The sequence below is a fragment of the Scyliorhinus torazame genome, chromosome 15, assembly GCF_047496885.1.
Source record: "Scyliorhinus torazame isolate Kashiwa2021f chromosome 15, sScyTor2.1, whole genome shotgun sequence".
In the NCBI taxonomy this organism is placed as follows: Eukaryota; Metazoa; Chordata; class Chondrichthyes; order Carcharhiniformes; family Scyliorhinidae; genus Scyliorhinus; species Scyliorhinus torazame.
In genome coordinates this window covers 194,371,471-194,394,143 of record NC_092721.1, presented here as the reverse complement: position 1 = coordinate 194,394,143, position 22,673 = coordinate 194,371,471, and positions in this window count along the sequence as shown.

Sequence of the window (22,673 nt, the reverse complement as noted above, 5' to 3'; positions counted from 1 at the left end):
ATAAGCATGGGATTTTTTACTCACTGTTTTTCAATAATTTTGTCTTTTTTTTCTTTTGAGGCTTCCGATGTAACCCCTTCCCCCACAAATTCTGAGACCAGCGATAACTTGTAGTCGCTGCCCAATTTACGCTCGTTGCCAATGTGATGGATTGAGGCAACACTATGCAGGCTTCTCGTGTAACCAAAAGGGATTTATTGAGAAAAAGGGAAATGTTAACTATACACAGGCACAGAGGTCTTCAAACAGGTCTTCATTCCGCAACACCCAGGGCCCCATTCTTTTCCCCCGTTGGTCAGGTTTTGTGCGCTCATGCACGATAGGCGCCAAGCTGCTCACATGGACCACAAGGAATTGTCCCTTAAAAGGGCCATGCCGCCACACAAGCCCAAAATCTACAGCATCAAAGTGCTACTCAAGGATGAATGCAAGAACAACATGGTCCTCACAGGTCGATGATGCTTACAGGTCGTAAGTGCAACCCCAATTTTTGACGCACTCACTGGAACATCCAAACCTAGAAAGGCATGTGGGTGATACAGCCTCCTGCATGCATCAAGGAAATGCCCAGTATTTCAGTAATTTTGTAAAGTATGTGGCAGAAAGGGCCATTGTCAGCGGCAGTGCACTAGAGCAAAGGTTGGTGCAGCTACAAAGAACAGTGCACTAATCCAAACGGAACCTACGGAACAGCTGCCTTTAACCATAAGAATAACCATCGAGTGTCCTGTTAGAGACATATCCACGAGGCAATGGGCAAACAAGAAAATTACAATATCCATGATGAGGCGAAGAGAACACCTGTTTTGCACCGTCAGTTTTGGGGAAAATATTGATGCCGTCACACCATCCGATATGTTTGTCAAGATTCAAATTATCTGCCAAAAGAAATTTGGTGACTATTCGTTATTGGCCAAGATTGACACCGGGGCTAGTCCCAACAGACGACCTCTGTGAATTCTAAAAGACATGGATCCACAGACGCGGAAGGCCATGGTGAATCCAACTATTGTGAAGCTTCCAGTGTGTAACAGTTTACTAATTCTACAAGCAGGGTCCCGGACTGTAAGCACAATCACTGCTCCTGGGTGTCTCGACATTCAACATCATGGGAACCAAAGGCCCAGCGATTGCAGGTCTTTTTTTTTTTAATTTAGAGTAGCCAATTATTTTTCTTTTCCAATAAGGGGCAATTTAGCGAGGCCAATCTACCTAACCTGCACATCTTTGGGTTGTGGGGGTGAGACCCACGCAGACACGGGGAGAACGTGCAGTGACCCAGAGCCGGGATCGAACCTGGGACCTCGGTGTCGTGAGGCAGCAGTGCTAACCACTGCGCTGCCGTGCTGCCCGGATTGCAGGTCTACTGACCTCACACCAGAGCTCAGGTTTGTCAGACCGGTGTGTGCCAATTTACCTACTCTTACCCATTCTATTCTCTCAGAAACACTAGGGAAACTTGTAAAACTACAAAAGAAGGTGACCAATATGCACGGCAAAATTGCAGGAGCAGAATTGTCAAATTTACAGTTCACATCCAGGATCCCACAAGCGGACATGGCAACCAGCCTACATATCAAGAATTCGATCAGAAGAAAGAACATAAGAACATAAGAACTAGGAGCAGGAGTAGGCCATCTGGCCCCTCGAGCCTGCACCGCCATTCAATGAGATCATGGCTAATCTTTTGTGGACTCAGCTCCACTTTCCGGCGCGAACACCATAACCCTTAATCCCTTTATTCTTCAAAAAACTATCTTTATCTTAAAAACATTTAATGAAGGAGCCTCTACTGCTTCACTGGGCAAGGAATTCCATAGATTCACAACCCTTTGGGTGAAGAAGTTCCTCCTAAACTCAGTCCTAAATCTACTTCCCCTTATTTTGAGGCTATGCCCCCTAGTTCTGCTTTCACCCGCCAGTGGAAACAACCTGCCCGCATCTATCCTATCTATTCCCTTCATAATCTTATATGTTTCTATAAGATCCCCCCTCATCCTTCTAAATTCCAACGAGTACAGTCCCAGTCTACTCAACCTCTCCTCGTAATCCAACCCCTTCAGCTCTGGGATTAACCTAGTGAATCTCCTCTGCACACCCTCCAGTGCCAGTACGTCCTTTCTCAAGTAAGGAGACCAAAACTGAACACAATACTCCAGGTGTGGCCTCACTAACACCTTATACAATTGCAGCATAACCTCCCTAGTCTTAAATTCCATCCCTCTAGCAATGAAGGCTAAAACTCCATTTGCCTTCTGAACCACCTGTTGCACCTGAAAACCAACTTTCTGCGACTCATGCACTAGCACACCCAGGTCTCTCTGCACAGCAGCATGTTTTAATATTTTATCATTCAAATACTAATCCCTTTTGCTGTTATTCCTAGCAAAATGGATAACCTCACATTTGTCAACATTGTATTCCATCTGCCAGAGGTACTATGAAGTAACTGCACAGAAAGATGCAATCGTGAGGTGTAGCCAAGGACAAATCAGATCCATTCCAGCTCATCAACCATCGTGCAGTCTGATTGAATCGAAGACAAGGTCCCAAATGCAACCAGGAATAACATCCAAGAATGACAATCCCACAGATCACTTAGAGCAATTGAAGAAAACTTCAAGCAATATTACCATCACAAGATCTGGGTGTTCCAGCAGATTACATTTACACTTCAGAGACTCATAGATCCATCAGTTCTATCCACTCGTGTAACGGTAACTAAACACAAATATGTATTATAAATAGTAATGCTTCTTTGGAAGTGGGGAGGGACGGTATCTTGAAAATGACAGGGCGTTTTTGTAACATTCTCAGCATGACATCACCTTAAGGGAAGTGTGTCATGCCATCCTTTCATAGTTTCACTTTTGCTTTGAGCAGAGCACACACACACAGCCCTAATGCCATCAGCTTTGTACCCACGTATAACTTTTCTCATAATAATACTAATCTTTATTAGTGTCACAAGTCGGCTTACAAAGACACTGCAACAAGGTTACTGTGAAAAGCCCCTAGTCGCCACATTCCGGCGCCTGTTCGGGTACACTGAGGAAGATTCAAAATGTCCAATTCACCTAAAAACATGTCTTTCGGGACTTGTGGGAGAAAACCGGAGCACCCGGAGGAAACCCACATGGGGAGAACATGCTGACTCCGCACAGACAGTGACCCAAGCCAGGAATCGAACCTGGGACCCTGGTGCTGTGAAGCAACAGGCTAACCACTGTGCTATTGTGCAGCCCATGTGTCTAGTCTTAATAAATGAACGCACAAATTCTTTACCCAATCCGTTATGAGTGATTGGTGTCTTTTGTATTGTACCATTAATAAATTCAAGATATTATATCAGAATAATAACATAACAGGCCCTCGTCCAGTTGAGGCCTGTTCCCTTGCTCTATGCTACCCTGTGATGTAAGGGGAAGGATCAGGCATGACGATAGACAACTATTCCAACTTGCGACCTGGAGAGTAAAGAGTTAACATCAGAAGCATATTTTTAAAAAATATTTTTTATTCTCCTCCTTTTTCACATTTTCTCCCAAATTTACACCCACCAACAATAAACAATAATCAGGAACAAATATGTCAATCCACATATCAATAACAACGAGCCCATCCTCCCACCAAACACCAAACATTAGCCCGCATGTTCACACAAACAAATGACAAAAAGGAATTAGGGATCACCCATAGTCGCCATTAACACAAACAGCCCCCCTCCCCCCAACCCTCCCACCCACACGCCCCAACTAATGTTCGAAGTTATCCAGTTCTTGAAAGTACATGATGAATAAAGCCCATGAATTGCAGAACCCCTCCATCCTTCCCCTCAGTTCAAACTTAACCTTCTCAAGAGTCAAGAATTCCAACAGGTCCCCCCACCATGCAAGGGCACAGGGTGGAGAGGTTGCTCTCCAACCTATCGGGATCCACCTTTGGGCGATCAAAGAGGCGAAGGCTACAACATCTGCCTCCGCATCCTTTTCCAACCCTGGCTGGTCCGACACCCCGAATATGGCCTCCCGGGGGCCGGGTCTAGTTTCACGTGCACCACTTTAGAAATTACCCCCAAAACCTCTTTCCAGTAATCCTCTAGCTTTGGACAGGACCAAAACATATGAACATGATTAGTGGGCCCCCTCCCCGCAACATTCACACACATCTTCTACTCCTTCAAAGAATCGGCTCATCCTCGCCCTCGTGAGGTGTGCTCTGTATACCACCTTCAGCTGTATCAGCCCCAACCTCGCGCACGGGGTGGAGGCATTCATTCTCCGGAGCACCTCACACCAGAACCCCTCCGTCATATCGTCTCCCAACTCTTCCACTTTGCTTTGATCCTTTCCAGTGGTGCCTTCTCCTCTTCCAAAATAGCTCCGTAAACCGCCGACACTACCCCATTCTCCAGTCCCCCGTCGTCAGCACCTCCTCCAGCAATGTGGAGGCCGGTTCCACCGGGAAGCTCTGTACCTCCTTTCTGGCAAAATCTCGAACTTGCATGTATCTAAACATTTCCCCCTGCTCTAGCCCATACTTCGCTTCCAGCTCCTTCAATCCTGCAAATCGACTCCGACGAAACAAATCTTTTAGCGTCTTAATCCCCTTCTCCTCCCATTTCCGAAAATTTTGATCCCACTTCCCTGGCTCAAATCTGTTGTTCCCCCGAATCAGCATTTCCCTTGATCCTGCCCCCAATCCGAAGTGTTGGCGAATCTGCCTCCAAATTCTCATTGAAGCTATTATTACCGGACTCCCTGAGTATTTCCCTGGGGCGATCGGGAGCGGCGCTGTTGCTGGTGCTTTCAGCCCCGACCCCCTGCACAAACTTTCCTCCATTTTAACCCACTGGGAATCAACCCCTCTGACCCAGCTCCGCACCTTCTCCACATTCGTCGCCCAGTAGTAATACATCAGTTTCGGAAGACCCAAACCTCCTGCCTGCCTACCCCTCTGTAGTAGCACCTCTCTAACTCTGGCCACTTTCCCTCCCCATATGAACGAAGTAATCCTTCCCTCAATCTCTCGAAAAAAGCCTTTGGCAGGAAAATCGGCAGGCATTGAAAAATAAACAGAAATCGCGGCAACACGTTCATTTGAATGGCCTGTACCCGACCCGCCAGTGACAGAGGGAGACCATCCCGCCTTGCCAGATCAGCTTTCACTCTCCCCGCCAAACTATGTGGAACTCTCCCCCCCCTTCACTCCCGGGCAACCTGCACCCCAGGTACCTAAAGTGAGTTCCTGCCCTACGGAATGGCAGCACCCCCACCCCTGCCCCCACTCCCGGCCGAGACACCACAAAATACTCACTCTTGTCTAGATTTAGTTTGTACCCTGAGAAGACCCAAACACTCGAAGCAGCTCCAATATTCGCACCAATTGACACACTCGGTCCCAACACGTATAACAGCAAGTCATCGGCATACAAGGACACCCTATGCTCTATCCCCCCCCCAACACTATTCCTTTCCATACCCCCAAACTTCTTAATGCGATGGCCAATGGCTTAATCACAGCAGGGGGGACATAGGACATCCCTGCCTCGTCCCTCAGTGGAGAGAAAAATATCTCGAACTGATGTTGTTTGTGCGGACACTCACCCTCGGCTCCTTATATAGTAGCTTTACTCAGTTCACAAATGTTGGTCCAATCCCAAACTGCTCCAGAACTGCCATCAAGTACCCCCATTCTACCCGGTCAAACGCCTTCTCAATGTCCACTGCCACAACCACCTCTGTTTCCTTCCCCTCCGCCGGTGCCATAATGACGTTCAATACCCTGCTCATGTTTGAAAAGAGCTGCCTCCCTCTCACGAACCCCATCTGATCTTCATCTATCACCTTCGGGAGTCACTCCTCCAGCCTACCCGCCAGTACTTTCGCCAATACTTTTGCATCCACATTCAGAAGCGATATGGACCTATACGAACCACACTCGGTCGGATCCTTATCTTTTTTTAGCAACAGGGAAATCGATGCCTGCCCCAAAGTTTGTGGCAACACCCCCTTCCCTATCGCCTCTTCAAATATCCCCACCATCAGGGGTGCTAGATCATCCTTGAATTTTTTATGATATTCCACCAGAAACCCATCCGGCCCTGCCACCTTCCCCGACTGCATCCTCCCAATCGCATCTTTTATCTCCTGCTCCACTATCGCTCCTTCTAATGTATCCCTGTCCCCCTCCCCTAACCTTGGGTACTCCAACCCATCTAGAAATTCCTGCATCTCCCGGTCTCCCCCAGGTCGCTCTGATCTGTACACCTCTCATAAAATTCCTCATAGACCTTGTTAATCAGATCCAGAGCCACCACCAACTTCTCTGCCCTATCCCTCACCTGAACAATTTCCTTTACCACTGCCTCCCTCCGGGGCTGACCTGCTAACATACTGCTAACATATTCGTAAACTGCCCCCCTTGCTCGTCTCAGTTGGCGCACCGCCTTCCTGGTAGATAGTCGGTCAAAGCTCGCCTGTGGTTCCTTCCTCTTTTGTCAGGCAGGGAAGAGATGGTCGAGTGAGGGAACCATGGTTGACAAGAGAGGTTGAATGTCTTGTTAAGAGGAAAAAGGTGACTTATGTAAGGCTGAGGAAACAAGGTTCAGACAGGGCATTGGAGGGATACAAGATAGCCAGGAGGGAACTGAAGAAAGGGATTAGGAGAGCTAAGAGAGGGCATGAACAATCTTTGGCAGGTAGGATCAAGGAAAACCCCAAGGCCTTTTACACATATGTGAGAAATATGAGAATGACTAGAGCGAGGGTAGGTCCGATCATGGACAGTAGCGGGAGATTGTGTATTGAGTCTGAAGAGATAGGAGAGGTCTTGAACGAGTACTTTTCTTCTGTATTTACAAATGAGAGTGGCGATATTGTTGGAGAGGACAGTGTGAAACAGATTGGTAAGCTCGAGGAAATACTTGTTAGGAAGGAAGATGTGTTGGGCATTTTGAAAAACTTGAGGATAGACAAGTCCCCCGGGCCTGACGGGATATATCCAAGGATTCTATGGGAAGCAAGAGATGAAATTGCAGAGCCGTTGGCAATGATCTTTTCGTCCTCACTGTCAACAGGGGTGGTACCAGGGGATTGGAGAGTGGCGAATGTCGTGCCCCTGTTCAAAAAAAAAAGGGACTAGGGATAACCCTGGGAATTACAGGCCAGTTAGTCTTACTTCGGTGGTAGGCAAAGTAATGGAAAGGGTACTGAAGGATAGGATTTCTGAGCATCTGGAAAGACACTGCTTGATTAGGGATAGTCAGCACGGATTTGTGAGGGGTAGGTCTTGCCTTACAAGTCTTATTGAATTCTTTGAGGAGGTGACCAAGCATGTGGATGAAGGTAAAGCAGTGGATGTAGTGTACATGGATTTTAGTAAGTTTTGATAAAGTTCCCCATGGTAGGCTTATGCAGAAAGTAAGGAGGCATGGGATAGTGGGAAATTTGGCCAGTTGGATAACGAACTGGCTAACCGATAGAAGTCAGAGAGTGGTGGTGGATGGCAAATATTCAGCCTGGATCCCAGTTACCAGTGGCGTACCGCAGGGATCAGTTCTGGGTCCTCTGCTGTTTGTGATTTTCATTAATGACTTGGATGAGGGAGTTGAAGGGTGGGTCAGTAAATTTGCAGACGATATGAAGATTGGTGGAGTTGTGGATAGTAAGGAGGGCTGTTGTCGGCTGCAAAGAGACATAGATAGGATGCAGAGCTGGGCTGAGAAGTGGCAGATGGAGTTTAACCCTGAAAAGTGTGAGGTTGTCCATTTTGGAAGGACAAATATGAATGCGGAATATAGGGTTAACGGTAGAGTTCTTGGCAATGTGGAAGAGCAGAGAGATCTTGGGGTCTATGTTCATACATCTTTGAAAGTTGCCACTCAAGTGGATAGAGCTGTGAAGAAGGCCTATCTATGGTGTGCTCGCGTTCATTAACAGTGGGATTGAATTTAAGAGCCGTGAGCTGATGATGCAGCTGTACAAAACTTTGGTAAGGCCACATTTGGAGTATTGTGTACAGTTTTGGTCGCCTCATTTTAGGAAGGATGTGGAAGCTTTGGAAAAGGTGCAAAGAAGATTTACCAGGATGTTGCCTGGAATGGAGAGTAGGTCTTACGAGGAAAGGTTGAGGGTGCTAGGCCTTTTCTCATTAGAACGGAGAAGGATGAGGGGCGACTTGATAGAGGTTTATAAGATGATCAGGGGAATAGATAGAGTAGACAGTCAGAGACTTTTTCCCCGGGTGGAACAAACCATTACAAGGGGACATAAATTTAAGGTGAAAGGTGGAAGATATAGGAGGGATATCAGAGGTAGGTTCTTTACCCAGAGAGTAGTGGGGGCATGGAATGCACTGCCTGTGGAAGTAGTTGAATCGGGAACATTAGGGACCTTCAAGCAGCTATTGGATAGGTACATGGATTAAGGTAAAATGATATAGTGTAGATTTATTTGTTCTCAAGGGCAGCACGGTAGCATTGTGGATAGCACAATTGCTTCACAGCTGGCCATGATAAATTGCCCTTAGTGTCCAAAATTGCCCTTAGTGTTGGGTGGGGTTACTGGGTTATGGGGATAGCGTGGAGGTGTTGACCTTGGGTAGGGTGCTCTTTCCAAGAGTCGGTGCAGACTTGATGGGCCAAATGGCCTCCTTCTGCACTGTAAATTCTATGGTAATCTATGAAGATCAGGGGGGTAGATATGTGATTGTGACAGGGTCGCTGGAGGAAAGGTTCGTGGCGCTTCTAAGTGTATACGGTCCCGATTGGGACGATGTGGGATTCGCAAAGAAGGTGTTTGGGACCATCCCAGACTTGGACACACATGAATTGATAGTGGGGGGGGGACTGGAACTTGATGCAGGAACCAAGGTTGGACAGTTCACGGCCGCGCTCGCTGGTCCCATCAGGGGGGGGCGAAGGCTAATGGCGGAAATGGGAGGGGTGGACCCTTGGAGGTTTCTGCACCCGAGGGAACGGGAGTACTCGTTTCTCTCAGCAGTCCATAAGGTATACTCGCGGATCGACTTTTTCGTGGTGGGGAAGGCTTTGCTGGCTGGGGTTAAGTGGTCAGAATACTCGGCAATTGCAGTGTCAGATCATGCTCCGCTTTGGGTGGATATGGTACTGGAGAAGGGGGTAGCACAGAGGCCGGGGTGGAAATTAGATGTGGGACGTTTGGGGGACCAAGGGTTCTGTGACAAAATTGAAAAGGTAATTGAGGAATATGTAGGTTTCAACTGTCCGGGTGAGGTGTCGAAGGCTCTAAAGGTGGTGGTGAGGGGTGAAGTGATTTTGTTTTAAGGCCAGGGTGGACAAAGAGGAGAGGTTGGAGCGGCAGAGGTTAATAGATGAGATGTTGGAGGTAGATAGGAGTTATGCAGAAGATGGGGACCCAGCGAAGCTGAAAACATAGAACATAGAACATAGAAAATACAGCACAGAACAGGCCCTTCGGCCCACGATGTTGTGCCGAACCTTTGTCCTAGATTAATCATAGATTATCATTGAATTTACAGTGCAGAAGGAGGCCATTCGGCCCTTTGAGTCTGCACCGGCTCTTGGAAAGAGCACCATACCCAAACTCAACACCTTCACCCAACACCAAGGGCAATTTGGACATTAAGGGCAATTGATCATTGGCCAATTCACCTAACCCGCACATCTTTGGACTGTGGGAGGAAACCGGAGCACCCGGAGGAAACCCACGCACACACGGGGAGAACGTGCAGACTCCGCACAGACAGTGACCCAAGCCGGAATCGAACCTGGGACCCTGGAGCTGTGAAGCAATTGTGCTATCCACAATGCTACCATGCTGCCACCACCTTCTCCATCTGGAAGCGTACTCTTTTGCTGATCAGAAGCATATATGATGCTGATATAATAATGATGTCAGATTCCACGACTGAGAAGTGAAGAGAGATTGAGGAGGAGGAGAACTTCCAACATCACGTAAAGGTCCAAATGTGAAAATGTCTCAGTATAATTTTCAGAACTCAATTTCCTGCTCATACAGCATGGTCTGGTGTTTGAAAGCAGGTTAGTCTGCGCAGTTTACAGCACAGAAGGAGGCCACTTGACCTCTCATGCCTATGTGGGTCTCTTTGAAAGATCTATCCAATTACTCCCATAGCTCTGCAATCTCTTTTTCTTTTTCAAATGTGCATCTAATTCCCTCTTGAAAGTTATTACTGAACCACGCTTTTAGACACTGCATTCAGGATCAGCCCTGCTTGGAAAAACACTCTGGGATATGAAAATTCCTCATAGCCTCACTAAATCTTCTTCATCTTAGGCTATCTCTCACGGCCGAGGATGACTCGCTTCTATTCCGGTTCGATGGTGTCTGAGGTGGCCGATCAGACCAATGCGCGATCAGCAGCCGCTGCTACACACGGGCCAGGAGGCCTTTGAAGGATCGGGCATGCGAGTCATTTGGAAAATTGTGCGCTCTCTCCGACCTCTTGGCTTCACCTCTGCGAGTTCAGTGCCTTCCCAAGTAAACCTTCTCCATTTTGTCTGGCCACACGTCAAGGATTCCCGTGAGTCAGTGAAGACATCTGACTTCGTTGAGGACACCCCAAAAGCATTTCTGCAGTCCTGGGAGTCTCCTACCATGACTGAGTTCCAATTAGAATAGTTGCTTACAAAATACCTGTTCGCTGTCCTCTAATTCGGTTTTACACCGATTGTTGTGACTCTCCGGACCATCAGTAACCAATTGATATCAGGAAGCGATGCACTGTGAATATTCACCTATGTTGCATTCTTCTGCGTTCTGGATCCAGTCAGGGTCAAAGAACTGCGGTACATACAGTCAGGGATGGGAGCATGAACACCAATTCAAAGTTTTGGAATTGGATAATGAATTCCTCACTGCAAACAAAGATCGAGGTCAGAACATGACCTCCTTATTCCTAGCCCCTGGGGTAGGAAAAGAGAGAAGTCAAACTCTGATTAGTAAGTTTGCAGACGACACAAAGGTTGGTGGAATTGCGGATAGCGATGAGGACTGTCTGAGGATACAGCAGGATTTAGATTGTCTGGAGACTTGGGCGGAGAGATGGCAGATGGAGTTTAACCTGGACAAATGTGAGGTAATGCATTTTGGAAGGGCTAATGCAGGTAGGGAATATACAGTGAATGGTAGAACCCTCAAGAGTATTGAAAGTCAAAGAGATCTAGGAGTACAGGTCCACAGATCACTGAAAGGGGCTACACAGGTGGAGAAGGTAGTCAAGAAGGCATACGGCATGCTTGCCTTCATTGGCCGGGGCATTGAGTATAAGAATTGGCAAGTCATGTTGCAGCTGTATAGAACCTTAGTTAGGCCACACTTGGAGTATAGTGTTCAATTCTGGTCACCACACTACCAGAAGGATGTGGAGGCTTTAGAGAGGGTGCAGAAGAGATTTACCAGAATGTTGCCTGGTATGGAGGGCATAAGCTATGAGGAGCGATTGAATAAACTCGGTTTGTTCTCACTGGAACGAAGGAGGTTGAGGGGCGACCTGATAGAGGTATACAAAATTATGAGGGGCATAGACAGAGTGGATAGTCAGAGGCTTTTCCCCAGGGTAGAGGGGTCAATTACTAGGGGGCATAGGTTTAAGGTGAGAGGGGCAAGGTTTAGAGTAGATGTACGAGGCAAGTTTTTTACGCAGAGGGTAGTGGGTGCCTGGAACTCACTACCGGAGGAGGTAGTGGAGGCAGGGACGATAGGGACATTTAAGGGGCATCTTGACAAATATATGAATAGGATGGGAATAGAAGGATACGGACCCAGGAAGTGTAGAAGATTGTAGTTTAGTCGGGCAGTATGGTCGGCACGGGCTTGGAGGGCCGAAGGGCCTGTTCCTGTGCTGTACATTTCTTTGTTCTTTGTTCTTTGTTCAACAACTGAGTCATACTGGGAGATGCCTTGTACTAAATGATCTCCACACCTGTTTTACAGCCAATGATCACCTTTGATGATGTAATATAGCAAATCACTGTTGTGATGGAGCAAATCAGAGCAGCTAATCTGCACACAACATCGCCCCACAAACTGCAAATGGCCATTGACCAAATTATGGTTAACAGGCAGAAACGGAGAGTAGGAATAAACAAATCATTCTCGCATTGGTAGGCTGTGACAGGTTGGGTACCTCAGGGATAAGTACTTGGGCCCCAGCTGTTCCCAATATATAACAATGTTTTGGAAGTGAGCACCAAATGTATTTCCAAGTTTGCAGATGACACAAAGCTAGGTGGGAATGTGTGTTGTGAGGAAAATGCAAAGCTAACCTCAGAAGGTTAGTAAGTGATTTTTGCTCATTTTTATTTTTATTACCTGTTCAAATTGTGTGTGTGTGTGTGTGTGTGGGGGGGGGGGGGGGGGGGAGACTGAAGTGACATCACAGAAAAGCTGTGACCTGATTGGCTGATTGGGAATCTACACTAAAAAATTAAGCATTAGTAAACTAATTAAACATAATTACTCAATTATAATTTAGCGGGGTATCTAAGCCAGAGATCGGAGAGTACTGTATTTAGCTTTCACATTTATAGTAGAAATCTAGTGCTAGGAAACATATAGTTCACAGTAACTTTTAAAAAAAACTTATAATTTAAATTTACTAATTAATTGACGCAATGTCAATTAGAGGGGTGCAGTGCTCTGACTGTGAGATGTGACAGGTCTGGGAGGCTTCCAGCGTCCCAGATGGCTTCATCTGCAGAAGGTGCGCCCAACTGGAGCTTCTCACAGACCACATGGTTCGGTTGGAGCAGCAGTTGGATGCACTTAGGAGCATGCAGGTGGCGGAAAGCGTCATAGATCGCAGTTATATAAATGTGGTCACACCCAAGGTATAGGCAGAGAAATGGGTGACCACCAGAAAGGGCAGGCAATCAGTGCAGAAATCCCCTGTGGTTGCCCCCTCTCGAACAGGTATACCCCTTTGGATACTGTCGGGGGGGATAGCCTATCAGGGGAAAACAGCAGCAGCCAGAGCAGTGGCACCACGGCTGGCACTGATGTTCAGAAGGGAGGGTCAAAGCGCAGAAGAGCAATAGTCATAGGGGACTCTATAGTCAGTGGAACATGTTGGTGCATCTGTGGACGTGAAAGAGACTCCAGGATGGTATGTTGCCTCCCTGGTGCCAGGGTCCAGGATGTCTCCGAACGGGTAGCGGGCATCCTGAAGGAGGCGGGCAAACAGGCAGAGGTCGTTGTACATATTCGTACAAACGACATAGGCAGGAAGGGGCATGAGGTCCTGCAGCAGGAGTTCAGGGAGCTCGGCCGAAAGTTAAAAGACAGAACCTCTAGGGTTGTAATCTCGGGATTACTCCCTGTGCCACATGCCAGTGAGGCTAGAAATAGCAAGTTAGAGCAGCTAGACACGTGGCTAAACAGCTGGTGTAGGAGGGAGGGTTACCGTTATCTGGACCACTGGGAGCTCTTCCGGGGCAGGTGTGACCTATATAAGAAGGACGTGTTGCATCTAAACTGGAGAGGCATAAATATCCTGGCCGCGAGGTTTGCTAGGTTTGCTGGTGGACAAGGATAAGAGTGGTCCTAGGGTGAATGTGCTAAATTGGGGGAAGGCTAATTATAACAATATTAGGCGGGAACTGAAGAACCTAGGTTGGGGGCGGATGTTTGAGGGCAAATCAACATCTGACATGTGGGAGGCTTTCAAGTGTCAGTTGAAAGGAATTCAGGACCGGCATGTTCCTGTGATGAAGAAGGATAAATACAGCAAATTTCGGGAACCTTGGATAACGAGAGATATTGTAGGCCTCGTCAAAAAGGAAAAGGAGGCATTTGTCAGGACTAAAAGGCTGGGAACAGACGAACCCTGTGTGGAATATAAGGAAAGTAGGAAGGAATAAGCAAGGAGTCAGGAGGGCTAGAAGGGGTCACGAAAAGTCATTGACAAATAGGGTTAAGGAAAATCCCAAGGCTTTTTACACAGACATAAAAAGCAAGAGAGTAGCCAGGGAAAGGGTGGGCCCACTGAAGGATCGGGAAGGGAATCGATGTGTGGAGTCAGAGGAAATGGGCGAGGTACGAAATGAATACTTTGCATCAGTATTCACCAAAGAGAAGGAATTGGTGGATGTTGAGTCTGGAGAAGGGGGTGTAGATAGCATGGGTCACATTGAGATCCAAAAAGACGAGGTGTTGGGCGTCTTAAAAAATATTAAGGCAGATAAGTCCCCAGGGCCTGATGGGATCTACCCCCAAATACTGAAGGAGGCTAGAGAGGAAATTGCTGAGGCCTTGACAGAAATCTTTGGATCCTCACTGTGTTCAGGTGATGTCCCAGAGGACTGGAGAATAGCCAATGTTGTTTCTCTGTTTCAGAAGGGTAACAAGGTTAATCCAGGGAACTACAGGCCGGTGCGCCTTACGTCAGTGGAAGGGAAATTACTGGAGAGAATTCTTCGAGACAGGATCTACTCCCATTTGGAAACAAATGGACGTGTTAGTGAGAGGCAGCATGGTTTTGTGAAGGGGAGGTCGTGTCTCACTAACTTGATGGAGCTTTTCGAAGAGGTCACAAAGATGATTGATGCAGGCAGGGCAGTGGATGTTGTCTACATGGACTTCAGTAAGGCCTTTGACAAGGTCCCTCATGGTAGATTAGTACAAAAGGTGAAGTCACACGGGATCAGGGTTGAGCTGGCAAGGTGGATACAGAATTAGCTCGGTCATAGAAGGCAGAGAGTAGCAATGGAAGGATGCTTTTCTAATTGGTTGAATAAACTCGGTTTGTTCTCACTGGAACGACGGAGGTTGAGGGGCCACCTGATAGAGGCCTACAAAACTATGAGGGGCATGGACAGAGTGGATAGTCAGAGGCTTTTTCCCAGGGTAGAGGGGTCAATCACTAGGGGGCATAGGTTTAAGGTTCAAGGGGCAAGGTTTAGAGTAGATGTACGAGGCAAGTTTTTTACACAAAGGGTAGTGGGTGCCTGGAACTCGCTGCCGGAGGAGGTGGTGGAAGCAGGGACAATATTGACATTTAAGGGGCATCTTGACAAATATATGAATAGGATGGGAATAGAAGGATACAGACCCAGGAAGTGTAGAAGATTTTAGTTTAGTCGGGCAGCATGGTCGGCACAGGCTTGGAGGACCGAAGGGCCTGTTCCTGTGCTGTAATTTTCGTTGTTCTTTGTTCAGATTTGGATAGGTTTAGTGAGTGGGAAAGAACATGGCAGATGAAATATAACGCGGAAAAATGTGACGTTATCCATTTCAGCAGGAGGAACAGATGCGTAGAGCATTTCTTAGCACAGTGGGCTAAGACAGCTGGCTTGTAATGCAGAACAAGACCAGCAGCGCGGGTTCAATCCCTGTTCCAGCCTCCCCAAACAGCAGCCGGAATGTGGCAATTAGGGTCTTTTCACAGTCACTTCATTGAAGCTTACTTGTGACAATAAACTATTATTATTGCAGGGCTGGTTAAGCACAGGGCTAAATCGCTGGCCGTGAAAGCAGACCAAGGCAGGCCAGCAGCACGATTCAATTCCTGTACCAGCCTCCCCGAACAGGTGCTGGAATGTGGCGACTAGGGGCTTTTCACAGGAACTTCATTTGAAGCCTACTTGTGACAATAAGCGATTTTCATTTCATAAATGGGAAGTGATTAGAAAGTGTATTGCTGCAAAAGTATCTGAGTGTCCTCGCGACAAGTCACTGAAGGCTAACGTGAAAGCTGGCTAGTCTGCACAGTTTACAGCACAGAAGGAGGCAGCAATCTATTAGGGAAGCTAATGGAATGTTGGCCTTAATTGCAAATGGATTTGAGCACAGGGGTAGTGACGTCCTACTTCAATTGAACAGAACTTTGGGTAGACCACATCTGAAGTGCTGTTGGCCATTTTGGGCTCCTTACCTTAGAATCATAGAATCATAGAAGTTTACAGCATGGAAACAGGCCCTTCGGCCCAACCAGTCCATGCCGCCCAGTTTTTACCATTAATCTAGTCCCAGTTGCCCGCACTTGGCCCATAACCCTCTATACCCATCTTACCCATGTAACTATCTAAATGCTTTTTAAAAGACACAATTGTACCCGCCTCTACTACTACCTCTGGCAGCCCATTCCAGACACTCACTACCCTCTGAGTGAAGAAATTGCCCCTCTGGGCCCTTCTGAATCTCTCCCCTCTCACCTTAAACCTATGCCCTCTAGTTTTAGACTCCCCTACCTTTGGGAAAAGATGTTGACTATCTACCTCATCTATGCCCCTCATTATTTTACAGACCTCTACAAGATCACCCCTAAGCCTCCTACGCTCCAGGGAAAAAAGTCCCAGTCTATCCAGCTTCTCCTTATAGCTCAAACCATCAAGTCCCGGCAACATCCTAGTAAATCTTTTCTGCACTCTTTCTAGTTTAATAATATCCTTTCTATAATAGGGTGACCAGAACTGCACACAGTATTCCAAGTGTGGCCGTACCAATGTCTTGTACAACTTCAACAAGACGTCCCAACTCCTGTATTCAATGTTCTGACCAATGAAACCAAGCATGCTGAATGCCTTCTTCACCACCCTGTCCACCTGCGACTCCACCTTCAAGGGGCTATGAACCTGTACTCCTAGATCTCTTTGTTCTATAACTCTCCCCAACGCCATACCATTAACTGAGTAGGTCCTGGCCTGATTCGATCTGCCAAAATGCATCACCTCACATTTATCTAAATTAAACTCCATCTGCCATTCATCGGCCCACTGGCCTAATTGATCAAGATCCCGTTGCAATCCTAGATAACCTTCTTCACTATCCACTGTGCCACCAATCTTGGTGTCATCTGCAAACTTACTAACCATGCCTCCTAAATTCTCATTCAAATCATTAATATAAATCACAAATAACAGTGGACCCAGCACCGATCCCTGAGGCACACCACTGGTCACAGGCCTCCAGTTTGAAAAACAACCCTCTACCACCACCCTCTGCCTTCTGTCGTCCAGCCAATTTTGAATCCAATTGACAACCTCACCCTGGATCCCGTGAGCTTTAACCTTCTGCAACAACCTACCATGCGGTACCTTGTCAAAGGCTTTGCTAAAGTCCATGTAGACAATGTCTACTGCACTGCCCTCATTTATCTTCTTGGTCACCCCCTCAAAAAACTCAATCAAATTTGTGAGACATGATTTTCCACGCACAAAGCCATGCTGACTGCCCCGAATCAGTCCTTGCCTCTCTAAATGCTTGTAGATCCTGTCTCTCAGAATACTTCTAGCAACTTACCTACTACAGACGTTAGGCTCACCGGTCTGTAGTTCCCAGGCTTTTCCCTGCTGCCCTTCTTAAACAAGGGCACAACATTCGCCACTCTCCAATCTTCAGGCACCTCACCTGTGGCTGCCGGTGATTCAAATATCTCTGTTAGGGGACCCGCAATTTCCTCCCTAGCCTCCCACAACATCCTGGGATACATTTCATCAGGTCCCGGGGATTTATCTACCTTGATGCGCTTTAAGACTTCCAGCACCTCCTCCTCTGTAATATGCACACTTCTCAAGACATCACTATTTATTTCCCTTAGTTTCCTAACATCCATGCCTTTCTCCACCGTGAATACCGATGAGAAATATTCATTCAGGATCTCACCCAACTTTTGTGGCTCTGCACATAGATGTCCTTGTTGATCCTTAAGAGGCCCTACTCTATCCCTAGTTACTCTTTTCCCCTTTATGTATCTGTAGAATCTCTTTGGATTCTCCCTTGCATTATTTGCCGAAGCAATTTCATGTCCCCTTTTTGCCCTCCTGATTTCCCTCTTAACTCTATTTCGACAATCTCTGTACTCTTTAAGGGATCCACTTGATCCCAGTTGTTTATGTACGTCATATGCCTCCTTCTTCTTTTTGACCAGAGTCTCAATATCTCGAGTCATCCAGGGTTCCCTACTTCTACCAGCCTTGCCCTTCACTCTAAAGGGAATGTGCTTACCCTGCACCCTGGTTAACACATTTTTAAAAGCCTCCCATTTACCAGCCGTCCCTTTGCCTGACAACAGTCTCCCCCAATCTACCTCTGCAAGTTCCTGTCTGATACCATCAAAATTGGCCTTGCCCCAATTAAGAATTTTAACTCTTGGGCCAGACCTATCATTCTCCATAGCTATCTTAAAACTAATGGAGTTATGGTCACTTGTCCCAAAGTGATCCCTCACTAGCACTTCTGTCACTTGCCCTTCCTTATTTCCCAAGACGAGGTCAAGTTTTGCCCCCTCTCTCGTCGGTCCATCCACATACTGAATGAGAAATTCCTCCTGAATACACTCAACAAATTTCCCTCCATCCAAGCCCCTAATGCTATGGCTGTCCCAGTCAATGTTGGGAAAGTTAAAGTCCCCTACTACTACCACCCTATTATTCTTGCAGCTATCTGTAATCTCCTTACATATTTGCTCCTCAATTTCCCGCTGACTATTTGGGGGCCTGTAGTACAGTCCTACCAAGGTGATCTCTCCCTTCTTATTTTTCAGTTCCACCCATATAGACTCAGTGGGCGAACCCTCGGATATATCCCCTCTAAGTACTGCCGTGATGTTCTCCCTAATCAAAAACGCCACTCCCCCTCCTCTCTTACCTCCTGTTCTATCCTTTCTATAGCATCTGTACCCCGGAACATTGAGCTGCCAGTCCTGCCCCTCCCTTAGCCATGTTTCAGTCATAGCTATAATATCCCAGTCCCATGTGCCCGTCCATGCCCTGAGTTCATCCGCTTTGCCCGTCAGGCCCCTTGCATTGAAATAAATGCAGTTTAATGTAGACTTTCCTTGCTCTCTGCCCTGCTTTCTCTGGTCATGCTTTACACACTCTCCCTTCCTGCCTTTTGTTTCTGTCCCCACTGATTTCCTACATCGGTTCCCATCCCCCTGCCACATTAGTTCAATCCCTCCCCAACTGCACTAGCAAACACACCCCCGAGAACATTGGTTCCGGTCCCACCCAGATGCAGACCGTCCGATTTGTACAGGTCCCACCTCCCCCAGAACCGGTCCCAATGTCCCAGGAATTTGAAACTCTCCCTTTTGCACCATCTCTCAAGCCACGTATTCATCCTAGCTATCCTGTCATTCCTACTCTGACTATCACGTGGCACTGGTAGCAATCCTGAGATCACTACCTTTGAGGTCCTACTTTTTAGTTTAACTCCTAACTCCCTAAATTCAGCTTGTAGGACCTCATCCCGTTTTTTACCTATATCGTTGGTGCCTATATGCACCACGACAGCTGGCTGTTCACCCTCCCCCTCCAGAATGCCCTGCAGCCGCTCCGAGACATCCTTGACCCTTGCACCAGGGAGGCAACATACCAACCTGGATTCTCGTTTGCGTCCGCAGAAACGCCTGTCTATTCCCCTTACAATTGAATCCCTTAGTAAGGAAATTATTGCAAAAGAGGAAGTGCAACAAAGCTTCACCAGATTTGTTCACAGGATCGCAGGATAGCCCTATGAAGAGAGATTGGGAAAACTGGGATTGTATTCTCCAGAGTTTCAAAAAATGAGAGGGTATCTCACTGACTCCTACAAAATACTGGAAGGAATAGACAGGGTAGATGCAGGTAAGATGTTTTTCTTGGCTGGGAAGTCCAGACCCAGAGGGCACAATTTCAACATAAGGGAGATGTCACTTAGGATCCAGTTGAGGAGAAATGTTTTCACTCAAAGGGTTGTAAATCTTTGGAATTCTCTATCCCATAGGGCTGTGGAAGTTCAGTCATTGAGTATGATCAAAATAGAGATTGATAGATTTCTAGATACCAATGGCATAAAGGGATATAGGGATAGTGCGGGAAAAAGGCATTGAAGTGGATGAACAGCCATGGGCTAAATGGTCTACTCCTGCTCTGATATTCCTATGAGCCATTTGTTGAAGGATAAATATTCATCAGGACATCCTTGCTCTTCAGTGCCTGCGAACATTTATGGCTTTTATGTTCACCCACCATCTGAAAGGTGATATCTCTGACAGTGCAATACTTCTCCAGTGCTTCATTTGAGAACAAGAATGAGAGTTTTAATATCACATTAGAGATAAATGTATCATTCCAGCTATTTCTGAACGTGTTCCATCCATATCTACATTTCAACATACACATTCTTAATCTCTCCAAGGAAGTGCTTCTTCCAGTCCAGTCTGATGGGTTTTGAGATGGTTGGAACATCCAATGTGCGATCTGCAGACTCGGCCACATGTCGGATAAGTGATGCTGGAAGGTTTGGGGACAAGGGTTGTTTGGAGGCTCTGCCGCCTTGACTTGATCTCTGCACATTCCCGATAAAGTCCCTCGATGTGTTTGGTGCCTTCCCAAATGAACCTTCTCCATTTCAGCCAATTACAAGCCAGGCACTCCCATGAGCCAGTGGTGATGTGTCACCTCTTCAGGGAATGCCTTAAGGGCATCTTTAAAGTGTTTCTGCTGTGGTCCTAGGAGCCTCCCGCTGCAACAGGGTGCTAAGTAGCACAGTATTGTTCTTTGTTCCTTAGGGCTTTGGCCAAGGGTGGTATCATGGCCGGTTCAGGCTTGGAGGGCTGACAGACCTGTTCTTGTGCTGAATCTTGTGCTGGTTTAGCACACTGGGCTAAATCGCTGGCTTTTAAAGCAGACCAAGGCAGGCCAGCAGCACGGTTCAATGCCCGAACAGGCGCTGGAATGTGGCGACTAGGAGCTTTTCACAGTAACTTCATTTGAAGCCTACTTGTGACAATAAATGATTTTCATTTCATTTCAATTGTTCTTTATTCTTTAGTTGCTTCTGGAGTCAGGTATCAGCCATATGAAGGTCATGTCCTGCCTAATGGAGCTGCTTTCGAGTGATTAGTGCCTTGATGCTGGTCAAACTGACTTGGAAGAGGATGATGATTTTGGAGTGTCGTTCATGCCATTAGATTTGGAGGATCTTCTGCATTGCTTTGAAGTGACTGCTGGGAGCTTTCCAAACCTCCAAGTACAGAAATGCCCAGTAAACCATGAACGTAGCCCTGAGTTTGCAATCCAGGTCCATAAATAATCCTTTCCTAAGCCGGCCGAAGGTTGAGTTTGCACATTAGAGGCGATGGATTTTATTGTCTTTGTCTGCCTTCATCAGAAGGAGGCTCCCAAGATATGGAAAATGGTCCACATTTTCCAGGATGTCCATGTGGTCTACATGCTACATGCGTTAAGCACCAACTGCTATCATATCACATCTGATTCACCAAATCTGCGTCAATTTTCTGTCACAAAGAATTGCGAACAGACTTGTGTGAGAGCGCCCCTTACACCCAAGTTGAGGGGTGGGGAGGGTGATGAGCTAGCTGAGGTCAGACTGAGGGATTTCAGTTGGACCGCTCCAGTCCTGCCCCAGAGAATGCACTTGCAAAGGGCGCTTGATGTTATCTTACCATTAATTTTTCATGTCAACCACCGCTTCCCATTGTGATTCCTCTGCACATCTATCTCAATCTTGCTGTTCGTGCTAACAATCTGTGATGAACAGGTGTTGCTCATTCTACCTGTGTACCCGAGTTCCAGAGCGCAGTACATCATTATGATGCTGTCAGATGCACTCAAGTCTCTTGAGGTCTTTTTAAGTGCGCAGCAGGCTGTTGGAGGGAACGTACTGTGCAAACTGGGAGAGCAATTGTTATTATCGGCAATTTGGTGGGCTTGTGAGTTTTAGTACTTTTTCCACCAAATGGTTCATTCTTTATCAGGGGAGTGTTGCAAATGCTGATGTAATCGCCATGTATATCTGTGAAAATGACAGGCTTGTGCATCTCAGCCTGAACATTCTTTTGATACAGTTAGCTTTGAACAACTATAGAATGTCAAGTGTTACGTTGACAGCAGGTCTTCCCACTGGAAATGTACCAGGCCAGTGAGTTCTTCTTTCAGACATGTTTTTGTTTAAACTTTCACTTGGCCTTTTAGTTCGGCACAGGTCGTTCGGAGTGTGGGGTGGCACCACCAGAGAGAGGGTGATGCCTGTGACCAACAGGGAGCGACTGTTTAAACATACTTAATTGTGAATGTTTGCTGTAGTTGTAAGGGAAATTGTTGCTGTGACAAAATCCCGGGTCTCACCACCTCACATCACTGTCGGTGCACCTTCACCCTGTGCTGTTGGGGAGCGGGGGTGCGATTTAACATCCTCGTCGCGCCTGATTCGGTGTCGGGCCGAAGCCATTGAATCTCGCGAAGTTTGCGACTCTCGAAACACCTCGCGAATCTTGACGAAGTCTCGCAAGATGTCGCGATCTTGACCTTGCCTTCACTGGGCATGACACAGATCAACTGGTAGGCTCATTTATTCGTGGGATTCTCCCGCTGCCCAGGACTGGTTTCCACGAGCGTGCGCTAGTCGTAATGACACTTGGGGGGGGGGGGGGGCAGGCCACACCCCCAGGCCATTACAGACCTCCGGGTGGTCGGGGACAGGGCAGGGTGGTACCTTGGCACTTCCTCTGGCACCCGGGCATGGGTGACGCGACAAGGCCGTTGAACCTCGCAAGACATCGCAATCTGGATCTTGCCCACGTTGGCCGAATTCCAGATCAGCATATTTAAATGATCCATTCGGTCCATTTAAATATGCTTGCTCTGGATTCTCGGGCGGCCGGGAACTAACGACCTCCCCAGCAAGGTCTCGACCCGATCGGGCACC